This window comes from Ochotona curzoniae, unplaced genomic scaffold (genome assembly GCF_017591425.1).
Source record: "Ochotona curzoniae isolate NIBS_2020 unplaced genomic scaffold, NIBS_Ocur_1.0 scaffold_1852, whole genome shotgun sequence".
Taxonomy (NCBI): domain Eukaryota; kingdom Metazoa; phylum Chordata; class Mammalia; order Lagomorpha; family Ochotonidae; genus Ochotona; species Ochotona curzoniae.
The window spans coordinates 33,186,208-33,200,469 of NW_024467087.1; positions in this window are offsets into that span (position 1 = coordinate 33,186,208).

The following is a 14,262-nucleotide window of genomic DNA, read 5'->3' on the forward strand; positions in this document are numbered from 1 at the left end:
TTTTCAAATTGGAGATTTTTTTTACTTAGTAAGACAGAGTGACAGAAATAAAGGATATAATGGAATAAGAGTGATTTTTCTAACCACGGTTAGAAGATCTTCTACCCATCTACACTCTCCATTGGCCGAAAATTCTGGGACTGGGCCAAGTCAAAGCCAGGAGCCTACAAATCCATTTAGCTTTTTCCGTGGCAGTAGCAGGAGCTCGAGGTCTTAGAGCATCTTCCTCTGCATTCCCACTCAGGTAAGCAGGGAACTGGATCAGAAGTGGAGCAGTCAAGACTAGAATGAGTATTCAGATATGAGGTGCTAGCACCACAGTGGTTGTTTAACCCACTAAGCCACAACACCAGCCTCTGCATAGTTGTTTTCATAATGTCAACTTTTTAAAAAAAGATTTATTTATTTTTATTGGAATTTCAGATATACAGAGAGGAGGAGGAGAGAGGAAAATCTTCCGTCTGATGATTCACTCCCCAGTGACTACAATGGCTGTTGCTGCACTGATCCGAAGCTGGGAGCCAGGAACTTCCTCCAGGTCTCCCACATGGGTACAGGGTTCCAAAGCTTTGGGCTTCCTTGACTGCTTTCCAGGCTACAGGCAAGGAGCTGGATGGGAAGAGGGCCGCCAGGATTAGAACTGGCGCCCATATGGGATCTTGGTGTAATTAAGGTGAGGACTTTATCTGCTGGGCCACCGCATTGGGTCCCATAATGTCCATCTTTTAAAAAGCATTTGTTTTTTTTTACTAAAAAGGGAGGGAGGGAGCAAGAGTGTGGGATAGATGTGCATCTGTTCCTTCACTCTTCAAAATACTGCAGCAGACAGGGTCAAGGCAGGTCAGAGCCAGGATCTGAGGAATTAATTTAGATCTCCTATATGAATGTCAGAGACTCAAGTACTTCAACCATCAGCTGCTGCCTCTTATGGTTTGTATGGGCAGGAACCTGTTAGTAGAAGTGGAGCCAGGATTCAAATAGACACTAATAAAGGAGGATATGGGCATCCAGAGTAATATCTTAGCCATTGTGTCAAACATCTGCCGCACAATGTGAAACTTGAAGTACTTACATATGAAGGACAGAGTAGGTACCAAGATCAAAACAAGATATGACATAGAATTTAGGAATTACCAGAGAACTTGAGATAACTATGATCAATATGTTAAGGACATTAAAGGAAAACAGAGATAACAGAAAAGTACTGAACAGTAATATAAAAAAAGAAAATTTGGTAAAGAACCAAAGGAAAGGCAGGAAGATGGAAAATCTATCAATCAAAAGAAAAATCCATTTGCATGAAGATATGTTAATATTAACCTCCCAAGTTGAAATGTATGTTTAAGAAATGGGAAGGAGAGAACTGAATTTCTATTCTGTCTTCTAATCGCAGGATCCAAGATCCAGGCAATGACAAAGGGGCCCTGGTCTTTGTGTTGAAACAAAAAATTTCAAATAAAAGATTTAATTGAGCAAAAAAAAATCACCTGAAGTTAAATTTCAATTCTAATTAAGAAACATATCTTCCATCATTTATTGGAATTTTTTTATAATTGAAGAAGTAGTATGTGTGCATGGCTAAATATTCTGAGCACAAATGAATAGAAATATAGACATTTTACATATTTAGGTACCAGTTTTGCCTTCTCTGAGGCAATATCTGTTAATGTGAAATTATTATATAATACTATAGATGATGATGATTATAAGTAATATCGATATTATGTGCATTGTATTTTTGCATTTTTCTTTTAATAAATCAGAAGAATTTTTCCTTATAGAAACTCATAGGTATGGTTTAATTTTATTAGTGCTGTTTTTTTTTCTATATGCACATGTACATGTGGTTTGGGAAGAAGCATTAAAGCAGGAAGCAGTATGGTTAAGTGAATCTGCACTTGTGTTGTCAAACTCTCCTTCCCTGCTAGATCAGAAACTTCAGTTCCGCATTGGAAGATTTTGGTGCAGCCAAGGCTCCCAACGAGATGTTCCTTCCATAGTCATGAGCCCAGCCTGGGAAGTCTCTGTCTCCACAGGTACCAGACTCCACTTCATTTTCCAGAGACACTGTAGGAAGAAGGGTTCAACCATAACAGCCATCCAACCTGCAAGTCTTTTTGCCCTTGTGATTCTGAGATTCCTCTTCCCCATTAGGTTTCCAGGAGATGAGGACCCACCACCAAGTACCCAAGGCAGCAGCCAGTGCAAATGACCAGAACTTTAGAGAGATGAAGCTCAAATAATGGCCTACAGAGAACATGGTTCTTTTTCATGTTTGAAAAACACAGGATGAGCACTACTGGGACCTTGCAGTGAGCAATCCTTGTTAATGTCCACTATTTGAGACCCCTGCAAAGCCTTGCCTTTTCCTCCATGTCTTTGTCTCTTCAGTCCTTTTTCTTTTTTTGAAAGATTTATTTTTATTTTTTTTATTGGAAAGGCGGATATACAGAGAGGAGAGACAGAGAGGAAGATCTTCCGTCCCATGATTCACTCCCCAAGTGAGCGCAACGGGCCGATACTATGCCGATCCGAAGCCAGGAGCCTCTTCTGGGTCTCCCACGCGGGTGCAGGGTCCCAAAGCTTTGGGCCGTCCTCGACTGCTTTCCCGGGCCACAGGCAGGGAGCTGGAAGGGAAGCGGGGCTGCCGGGATTAGAACCAGCGCCCATATGGGATCCCCGGGGGTGCAAGGCGAGGACCTTTAACCACTTGCGCCACCGCGGGGGGCCCTTCAGTCCTTTTTCTTACTGCACTTCCTAACCTATTCCAACTTGTGTGTATGATCTCAGAACCGTGCTGAACATATGTTAGGAAGAAGGTAGGCTGTCTGGCTCCCCCAACCCTGGTCAGACTGTTGCTGCTGCTCTCCTTTCCCCCTCCTTCCTCCGATGTGTGTATTAAGAAAAAGCTATTGCATATCAAGAAAAAGCTATTGCGTATCAAGAACCACTTAAAAAAAGAAATCTGTGAACTTGAAAACTTAAGTAGAATTTATATAATGTGAATAATAGTGATAAAACAGACAGGAAAATGAATCAAATCTCAATTGCCTGTGGGAAAATAACAGATAATGGTTGTATGAGTTTTAGAAAAAGAAGAAGGAGGAAGAGCAGAAGGAGGGGAGGGAGAGTACTTGAAAATTCATTGTCTGGTCATGATAAAAAACAAAAAATGCTTAAGAGAGAAACTCAAGGGTGTTGCTAAGGAGATCGATATGCATAGAAGGAAGCCAAGTGATGATCATAAATATGGCAGGAGAAGGATTCCAAAGACACTTCAGAGACACTGGGGACTGCTGTGATCATTAGCCAGAGTGGCAGGGCCTTATGAGCCTAACAGTTTCAAGGGAGGAGACCTCAGTGGTCACTGCCTTGGGCTGTGTGAAGCCTTTGCCCATCACATCAGAGCATGATGGATGTTCCTCAGATGCCTCAGGTGTGCCTGAGTGAAGTCCAAGTGTGGAGCACACAAATAGTGAACCATGATTTGGCTGTGATTTCTTATATATGACACTAGAAGCACAGAAATTACAGTGGAATAGATAAATTGGAGTGTATGCAAATTAAAATTGTTGGTATCAAGTATATCATTAATAAAATGAAAAGGACAGAATGGCAAAAGATATTCGCAAATCATGTAGCTGTAATGTTATTTGGTTCCCAAATAAATACAAAGAGCGTTTACAACTCCATCAACAATAACATGATAAAATAACCTATTTAAATATAGGTAAAGGTTATGACTTTATATTTCTCCCAATGAGATGTGCAAACAGGAGATAAACAGACAAAAAGAATACTCAAAACCATTAAGCATCAAGGAAATGCAAATAAAACAACGAGATATTATTTCAAATCCACTGAGAATTCTACAATAAAAATGTACAATTACAAATATTCTCTATAATGTGAAGAAATTGAAACTATGATACATTGCTGGTGGGAATGTCAAATGTTGCAACTGCTTTGGCAAACAATTTGATAAATGCTAAATTGTTCAGTATACAGTTATCACAAATGCCAGCAGTTACATTCCCAGATCTATCCCTTAAAGCAATGAAAATATGTATGAATGTACCTTGGATAGGTTTTGGAAAAACACAATTAAAAGATAAGTTTATTTTGGTGCAAAATTGAAAAATAATCATGCATAGTTTTTCATAATATGTATTTTCCATAAACTCTTAATGGTTCATTGTGTATATGAATTCCAACATTTTATTGCACTAATAAATACTCATGTTTTAATGAATTTCCCAAGAACTTTTTGAAGAGACCTCATATTCATATAAAGCTTTGTATGCAGATGTACATAGCAATGTTACTTCTAGTAGCCCAAATTAGAATCAACCCAAATGTCCATTTGATATATGAATAGATAAAATGTGATCCATCCATACCACAGGATGTTCATTAGCAATAAAAAGGAATGAACTGCTAATACATGATACAATATGGATAAATCTCTAAAATAATTTACTAAATGAGAACAGCCAGTAATGAAAGATAATGTATTGCACAACTCCATTTAAATGCACTGTCTAAAATAAACACATTTACACTAATGGATAGTATAATACTCTTTGTCTAAGAGTGTAGAAGCATGCGGAAGTGACACTGGGTGGCCACTCCCAAGTATGAGTTTTCTTTGGGATGTGATAAAATGTTTTAAAATTTTTAATGGCAATCAGTGCAAAATTTGAAATACATTAATAGCCATTGAACTGTATATTTTAAAAGGCATGAACTTTAAATTATGCATATTATATGTTAATACACCTATTGTAAACATAATTCAATATAGCCTACAAATTATAAGTTATAGATGCTTAGAAGAGTGGTACAAGCAGGAGACAATTATTTGGTTGCTGCTGCCAGTGTATATATAAAATGGATGTTATCACCTAAAGGAGAAATCGCAGGTAGAAAAGGGATAAACAATAGTAAAACTGATCTAAAGAGATGAAGGGAAACCAAGAGAGGAGACACGATGAAATTAGACAAGTTAGCAGAGTTCTATATTTTTTATATAGACACAATTAACCACAGTAGTGATGTAAGATATATATCAGGGAAGGTTAGTACTCCAGGTGCCAAGGGAAAAATTGTTTCAGGATGGGAGCAATCATTTTTTTTTTTTTTTGCTACATTTCGTTAGAAATAAAAGCAGACTAGGGAAACATTGATAGTTGCTTGTGACCTTGGTAAAGGCTCTGTAGTTTTTTCCATGGGATGGTGAGGATGATAATTTGATTCAAATTAGCAAGTTATTAGGTGAGGATGAGAATGAGGGGTGGTGGGAGATTTTGCAAAATTAAGGACAGAAGAGAAAAATCTGTCTTCATCTAGGGCAGTGATGAGGAAATACCCCGTGAGACAGTGGGTGGGAACAGACAGCCCATTTATGGCTTGCAGCCATGAATTGAAAATGAGATCAGTTGGCACAGTCTTGTATATCCTATAACCATAACCAGCTGTGTTGGAGTGGGTGTGGAAGAGATGAAGGGTGTGATTCAAAGAGATCTATGATTTGCCAAGAAAGGGGCAATGGCGTTAAAGGCTGATGCAAAGGGTTTGTTATGGTAAGACGTGCTATAACCTTAACTGATTCCATTGGGGATAGACTTCTTGGAAATCAGGGGAAAGTGTTAGGAATAGTAGATTGTGGATCCATCTGGTGTCAGAATGTTTAGATTTCACTGACATAGGAATTCCGATGGGAAAATGACAGCAGTTGTCTCCAGGGAGTAAGGCACTGCAAAGGAAACTTAACCAAAAAAATATATCGGTTGGTAGTAATGTGATCTAGAGGGGATTAGTGTGTGAGAGGGTGATCAAGATCATCTCCTTTACTGAACAGGAAGCCACGGACTGCAGAATGAAGGATCTTGGTGAAATAATCTAAGTAGCCATTATTAGCAATTATATCAGGAGTATTGTTGGAGCAAATGTCAGTGATACAGTTAAGTAATGAGAAGTGCTGTGCCCCCTCTAAAATTCACATTGGATCTTAATGCCCAATGCAACAATATTAACAGGTGAGGTCCTTAGAAGCTGACTAGGTCAGGCCTGACACAGTGGCCTAGCAGCTAAAGTCCTTGCCTTGAATGTGCCGGGATCCCATTTGGGTGCTGGTTCTAATCCTGGCAGCTCCACTTCCTATCCAGCTCCCTGTTTGTGGCCTGGGAAAGCAGTCTAGGATGGCCCAACACCTTGGGACCCTGAGCCCACGTGGGAGACCTGGAGGAATTTCCTGGTTCCTGGCTTCGAATCAGTGCAGCACTGGCCATTGTGGTCACTTGGGGAGTGAATCATTGGTGGAAGATCTTCCTCTCTGTCTCTCCTCCTCTCGGTATATCTGATTTTGCAATAAAAATAAATGAATATTAAAAAAAATAGAAGAAGAAGCTTACTAGGTCATGAGCCCATGACATAAAAGAGCTTGAGCAGGAGTGTTCACCACTTCCATCCTTTCTGCCATGTGAGGACACAGCATTTGTCCCTTCAGCATGACACAGCAACAAGTTACCATCTTAAAAGCTGAGAGTAGGGGTGAACATTGTATAGTGGATTAAGCTGTGGCCTGTGAGACTGGAATCCTATATGAGTGCTGTTTTGAGTCCTAGCTGCTCCACTTCCAATCAAGCACCCTGCTAATGCACCGGGGAAAGCAGTGGATGGAATTTCTGGCTCCCAACTTTGGCCTGGCCTGATTCTGGATGTTATGGTTATTTGGAGAGTAAACCAGTGTATGGAAGTTTATCTCTGTCTCTCCCCTTGAAACACTTTTCACACTCTGTATTTTTGCCTTTCAGATAAAAAAGAAATATGAAATGAAAAGAAAGCAAAGAGTAGCCCTTGTAAGGATTTTTCCAGCCTCTAAAACTGTGAGAAATAAATTTATGTTTCTTATAAGTTTTGTAGTCTCAGGTATGTTGTTACACTACTAAGAATGGACCAAGATAAGACAGAATAGTGATGGATTTCTATAGTGCTTCAACCAGTTGGGGAGAATAGATAGAATGGGGGGATAGTAATATATTCAAAGATAGGGACTACTTGGAAGAAAGAATGGACAATGATCCAGAAGGAACATAGGGGATTGGGTACAATGCAAAAGATTGTAAAGATTATAGGGAGAGTGATGAGATATGATTAGAAGTTCCTGGTCTTCCTTAATAACAATAATACTCTCTCAATTAATTTTGTCCATTGCATTCGGTAGGATTTTTTCATATGTAGGTCATAGGATAATTTTGATCTTAATTTGTCCCGACTGGATTCCCTTTCTCCAAGTTCATCGTCGGTTTATTTTACTTATGTGAGTTGAAAGCATATGTTCACTTAAAGGAAGAATGCCTGAAAAGCTTTCTGGAGTTTTCTGATCTAAAGCTAAGCCAAGCCACTGGTGGTCACTTGATCAGCTAATCTCCCTTTGGAAGTGTAGGTATTTCATATGGGCCCTATTAGTGTTCCAGCTGTTCCACTTCCCATCCAGCTCCCTGCTTGTGACCTGGAAAAGCAGCAGAGGATGGGCCAAAGCCTTTGGACTCTGCATAGACATGGAAGATCCATAAGGAGCTCCTGTCTTCTAGATCCTAGCTTTGGATCAGTTAAATTCTCACTATTGCGGTCATTTTGGGAGGAATGGGTGAGGAATAGTTCTGTATCTACTTCTCTCTGAAAACTTATATTCCCAATAAAAATAAATAAATCTTTAAACAGCAACAACAAAAAATCTAAGCCCTTTTGGGCAGCCATTATGGCACAGTGGGTTTTATTGTGAAATATGATACTGACACCTCTTCTCTGAGCACTGGTTTCAGTCTTAGTTTCTCCACTACCTATCCAGCTTCTTGCTCATGCACCTGGGAAAGCAGCAGGAGATGGAAGAAGTGGTTGAGACCCTTCCAACCACAAGTGTGACCCGGATGGAGTTCTGGGTTCTTGGCTTTGGTTTGGTCCAGCTCTGGCCATTGCAGCCATTTGGGGGAGTGACCAGTGGATGGAAGATCTGTCTTTGGCTATGACTCTGTGATATCACTTTTTAAAATTTCTTGAAGATTTATTTATTTTTATTGGAAAGGCACATTTACACAGAGAAGGAGAGACAGAAAGATCTTCCATCCACTGGCTCACTCGCCAAATGCCTTCAATGGCCAGAGCTTCTTCTGGGTCTCCGATGCAGGGGCAGGGGCCCAAGGCTATGTGCCATCCTCTACTTTTTCCCAGGCAACAAGCAGGGAGCTGGACAGGAAGTGGAGCAGCCAGAACATGAACCAGCACTTACATGGGATCCCAGCGCTTGTAAGGGGCGGGTTAGCCAATTGAGCCATTGTGCTGGACCCAACTCTGTGGGGGTTTTTTGTCCTCCCATTTTCTTTTCTTTCTTTCTTTCTTTCTTTCTTTCTTTCTTTCTTTCTTTCTTTCTTTCTTTCTTTCTTTCTTTCTTTCTTTCTTTCTTTCTTTCTTCTTTCTCTTTCTCTTTCCTTTCTTTCTTCTTTCTTCTTTCTTTCTCTTTAACTTTTTATTTAAATTTTTACAGCATTTTAAGAGAAACCACAGTATTTTATGTTTTATTTTTTATGAAACAGTTCCATAGGTTCAGGGATTTCCCCTCCCAAGTGTGCATTTTAAAATACATCTTTTTATTTTGAAGCTTGGGCCCTTTAACCTAATCATATCAAGACATTTTCAAAGTGGAAGGGGATGTACATTTAAATTGGATGGGAGGGGTATAAAAGGACAAAATATTACGGTAAGGGGGAGAGTCACCAGAACCAGAGAAAGGAAAAAAGTGAGTACAGGTTCTAAAGCAACAGGGACACCGTCCAGTCTGCTCATGAAGGTAGTAAGATTACTTCAGTTCACCAGAATCTTTGTTTAGAGAAATAGACAAACATTTCAATGGCCCCAAATGCCCTCAGAAGCTCTAGAGTGATTGCAAGAATACTAAGTAATCCAGGCCAATGGTGAACCCCTGAATTTTCTGATCTGTAAGAGATGACTTAGGTTTTTAAAAAAATATTAATTTATCTTTATGGGAAAGTCAGATTTACAGAGAGAAGGAGATACAGAGAGAAAGATCTTCCATCCTCCCCAAGTGGCCACAATGGCCCGAGATGAGCCGATCCGAAGCCAGGAGCCAAGGAGCTTCCTCTGGGTCTCTCACACAGATGCAAGGTCTCAAGGCTTTGGACCATCCTCTACTGCTTTCCCAGGCCACAAGCAAGGAGCTGGGTGGGAAGTAGAGCAGCCAAGACATGAACCAGTGCCTACATGGGATCCTGGTATGTGCAAGGTGATGATTTAGCCACTAGGCTACTGTGCCAAGATCTGGTTTGGCTCTTTGTAAAACCTTTGTGGATGAGTGTAGAAAGCCCAAGTAATGATGATATTTCCCTCTCAGGCTGGTGATATTTGTGTTGCAGTCCAAATAACCATTTCCATTTAGGTGCAGTCAAGTTTGTGAACTAAAGCTATCAATACTTTATACAGTATCAAGAGAAGCTCCTATTTCCCAAGCTTATTGTATTATTTTAATATTGTCGAAAGAAGCTTTTCATTTGTACGTAGTTCAGTTTGCTCTGAACTTCATAACCTCCAATTCTGACTCTCAATTTGCATGATTCAACTTTAGGGCCTTGAATGCTTGGCATATAGGTTAATAGGTACCCTCCCATCTGAAAATCAGAGGGACTCTTTCACATGCTAAAAACATACCTTTATGGAATGTTGGAGATCAGTTTATAGGAACATATTTAACATTTTTGAGTGAAAAATTATACTGACAAATTGAAACTTTAACAGATATCAGGCCCCAGCTGTAGGCAATTGCCTAGGTTTCATTGTACCCAGGCAAATGTTATGCTGCTCAGAGAAAATCAGCTAAGAGCTGGTGGGCATCCTGAGCATGGCTAATGCCAAATTTGTGTTGACTATACCAGTGTGCCAGCATAGTCTCCTATTTTTTTTTAAAAATGTGCGGGATGGGGTTGGGGCAGCCAGCAGACAGGGTCTAGGAACCCATGTGTGGGTGGTAGGCAGGGCCTCAGGCTGGGACAGCACACCACCAGATGACTGGCCATGGAGGGTTGTGGGTTGCTCATGAAAGCAAGTCTGGAGATACATGGGAGGGAGGATTATTGAGGGAGAATGTGACAGGTGTGGAGTGACTTCTGGGGGACATCCACCAACCTAGCTACTGCACTTGCAGGTAAATGATGGAGCCAAGACCAGGTGGTTTAGGGGAAGGAAACTGGAGAAACTTTTGGGGCCAAACTAATATACCCACCTACATGGGAGACCTGAGCTGGGGTTGCTGGTATCAACCACCACCTACTGGTAGACAAAAGCCATGGCTGGGGAGCCTGCCTGGCAGGATTTGATCACAGTGCCTGTTGGTGTGTTGGGGCAGGGACCATGTTGGGCTGGTCTATGACACTAACAAGCTAATGAGAGAACTGAGTCTTGAAGCAGATTCTGTCGGGGATTATGGGCTCGCCCCTGTGTGACTGCCATACCAAATCATTTGCTCGAGGGCTGAGAATGGTAATGGGCTGAGCTAGATGTGACGGTGGAACTCAACAACACTCATGGGTACTGGGGTTGGGAACAGGCTGGGCTGATTCAGGCTGTAGCACCCACAAGCACCCACAAAAATTGGGTGTGTGGTATGCTGGGCCATAACATCCCACCAGCACATACAAAGGCTGACACTGGAGGCAGTCGCCAGATTAGGGCCTTGTACCCTCTGAAACGTGTGAGATCTGCATCTGGGATTGGACCTGGTGGGAAAACTTGAGGAAATCCCCTGGTGAGCTGTAGCTCCCGTGGCAGCATTGAGTCAAGGCTTGGTTTTGGTCAGACTTGGTAGGCCTGCTTCACTTGTTGGCAGTTGTGTGGGTTGGCTCTTGGAGGGTGGTGGATTGTTTAGGGTCAAATCAAACCATAGCACACTAGCATGTATGGATGAGGTGGACAAGCCAGCATGAGGTGAGGGCCATGCTGAGCAAGGCTAGGCTATTGTACCTACTGTTTCATATGAAACCCAGGGATGGGAACAGGCTGGGCAGGGCTATAACCCACCAGCAAGAGTTGGGATTCAGGGTGGGCCAGGCCAGGCCAGGCTGCAGTATCTGATGGCAAAGGCCAAGAGAGGGGAAGAGCTATGCCATGGTGGGTTATTACAATCAAGCACAAGATCTGTGGCTGGGAGCAAGATTGGTTGGGGAGGAAAGTAGACACCCATGCTGGGCTGCAGTTCCCACTAGTGAGCGGCACAGCTGGAATGGGGGTGGCAAACTGGGCTGGACATGGCTGCAGCATCCCTGGGCATGGGTGTGGACTGGGTCTAGGGTGTGCCAGACTGGGCTAGGCTCTGCCAGACTGGGCTAGGCTCCAGCACCCACTTGTGTTTGTAAGAGCCAGAGTAGGCGTAGGACAGGCCAGGCTAGGTCTCTGTTCCTGCTAGTGAGTGCGAGAGTTGGGACTGAGGGCCAGACCAGGCTGGGCAGGGCTACCATACCTGTTGGACTGTATATGAGCTGGGTAAGAGTGAGAGCCAGGCTGGGCTAAGAGACCACATCCACTGGTGCCTGCATGAGCCAGAGTAAGTACAGGCTAGTTGGGCTTTGTCACAGCATCAGCTGGTAAGTGTTAGGACTGGGGGCAAATCTTGTTGGAATTGACTGTAGAGGCATGTGGAAAATGTAAGATCTGTGGCTTGGAGTGGGCCTGGTGGGGAAACTGTGGGCACCTCTCTGATGGGCTGCATTAGAACCAGAGCTGTGGGCAGGCCTGGCTAGACAGGCAGTGGTACCTGGCAGCCTGAGTGTGGGCTGGATAATGGGGTCAGTTGAGTTGAACCAGGCTCTAATGCTCACTAATACATATGAGAGCTGAGTGGGACGTGAGACAGACTGGACCAGAGGAACCAGGGGCTGTGGGTGGGACTAGTGGGAGCTATTGGGGGCCACTTCAACTAGGCTGCAGTTCCTTTTGGTGTGCGTGAAGGCAGAGTGTGTGGAGGGCAGGGTTGGGCTGGGCTGCAACATCCATTGGCTTGCATATGAGATGGGGCTGGGGACAGAACTGACCAGTGTGTGTAGGCTGATGTGGGTTAGAATGAATCAGACCCCACATTGATTGGCACACACAGGAGTCAGACTGGGGTTACCTCTAGTGAGGTGTCTTTGGGTTCTCCACATCTCCCGCACCTGGATCATTGGACTAAGAACTCCAACAACGGTGAAAATCACAGATATGTGGTCTGACTGTGGATGCAGTTGTTAGAACTAGGTCTCTACTGTTGCTGGTAGCCTTCCCCCATTTCTGGGTACTAATGCAGTTGGGTTGCTGGGAGCAGCTCTCTCCCCTTCTGTTCTCACTTTCCCAAGATACAGGAAGAAAGGGGAGATTGGAGGCAGTTGTTTCATTCACTTTCTCCCATTCCTGGACCCTCCCTACCCTAATTGGTGGTCTACATGGGCATGAATACCTCTCAACTATGTAGACATCATTAAAAATAAGATGATTAAAAAATTTCAGGATGCTATAATATAATCTTGTGAAAATATCATATCCAAATCAAATATTTGTATAAAAGTAACCAGCTGAATGGCTTACTTTGGTGCTTTCATGTTTTAAAAACACTATTATTCACCATCTTTGGGTAATTATTAAATGCTCACAGTGGCTCCATGTGTGTTCGAATTGAAAGCCAAACAAAAAGTTTAAAGATGTTGTTTTTAATATTGACCTATCCCTCTTTCATTTAAGGTTTGTGGGATATGTTGTTTCGAAATTACACAAATTATACTTTTAAAATTACACTCTTTTGTCATTAGCACAGAGAGGATTTTATGACAAATGTATTGGTGAGTTTTAAGTGCTTGAAAACAAAACAACAGTAAGGACAATTCAGGCCAAAAAACCACAGGCCTACTTCTCAACTCCTACTTTTATAGGCACAAAATGAGATACTCTGATGTATGGGATGATGGAACTACAAAAAGGAGACAATCTCAAATCTGACCTTGTACTCATCCACAAAACACACTGTGGACCAACTTGTGAAAATATAGTTCCACATGGAATATAGTTTTACTTCCACTGATACTCATTTTGAATCAGTTGATATAATTATGAACATGAAACATGACTATGGTGATGTATGTTTGGCCTAGTACTTAGGACATCTTCATTGCACATCAGATAGACTGGGTTCAAATCTCTGCTCAGGCCAGACTTGTTTCTGCCACTTACCTAGAAGACCAAAATTTTGTCCTCAGGTTCTGGCTCTGACCTTAACCTGGCCCTAAATACTGTGGGCAACTGAGGAGAGAACCAATGGTTGGGCATTTTCTACTTCAAACAATAATATGTATTATTATTATATTATATATATTATGCATACATATATATTTTTTAGAAAACCCATATGTGATGATGTTTTTGAAACATTTTACCCTAACTTGTTAACTGCCACTGTTCAGTGTTTGCAATTAAAAAGTTTCCATACTTTTTTTTATTATCTTCAGGATAATTATCTTATTTTATTTTATTATCTTTTATTATCTTCAGGAACATGTATATCCTTCAGTGAGGGACAGTGGTACCATAAGTTGAAAAATCAGATTGGAAATCAGCATTGAGAAAAATTTGGCTGATACATTTGTAGCACTAGAGTCGGCAAACCATCTGCTCCCTTTGTCAGTGATAAAGTTAACAGTAGTGAATGATTAATAATTTCTCTCCATTGACCTACATTGTTCCCACATTTTGGTAAATGGGTTCTTAGGATAATGTCCTCTCTCAGCCTTGGAAACTCACCCTGTCCAAGTTAATTCTAATTTATGAGATTCATCTATTCCTCCGATTATGACACTACCCTTTAAAGTGGTAGAAGTCAGTGGGCCCTATAATACAAAGTGAACAACTCAATTTGATTGTAATGAAGTATTTTTAATTGCACCTCCAAAAGTCTGGAGAAGCTTAATGTGTCCAGGCAGTTCAGCTCCCAAATGTGTGGTTATGCTTGACAAATTAAGACCACAGCCAGCAGGACCTAACGGAAAAGCCTGGGGAACATCACTCCGGAATGCAGCAAGATGGCAGGGTGTGCATGGGCTCATGCTTCTAATGCTTCACTGTCAAGATGTGCTGTGGGAAATCCTGCTGTTCTGATCCAAAAGGAGGAGGACGCTTCCTTGATGGGTCATCATGATTACTCTATCTTCTGCTTCACGCCATTACCCTACA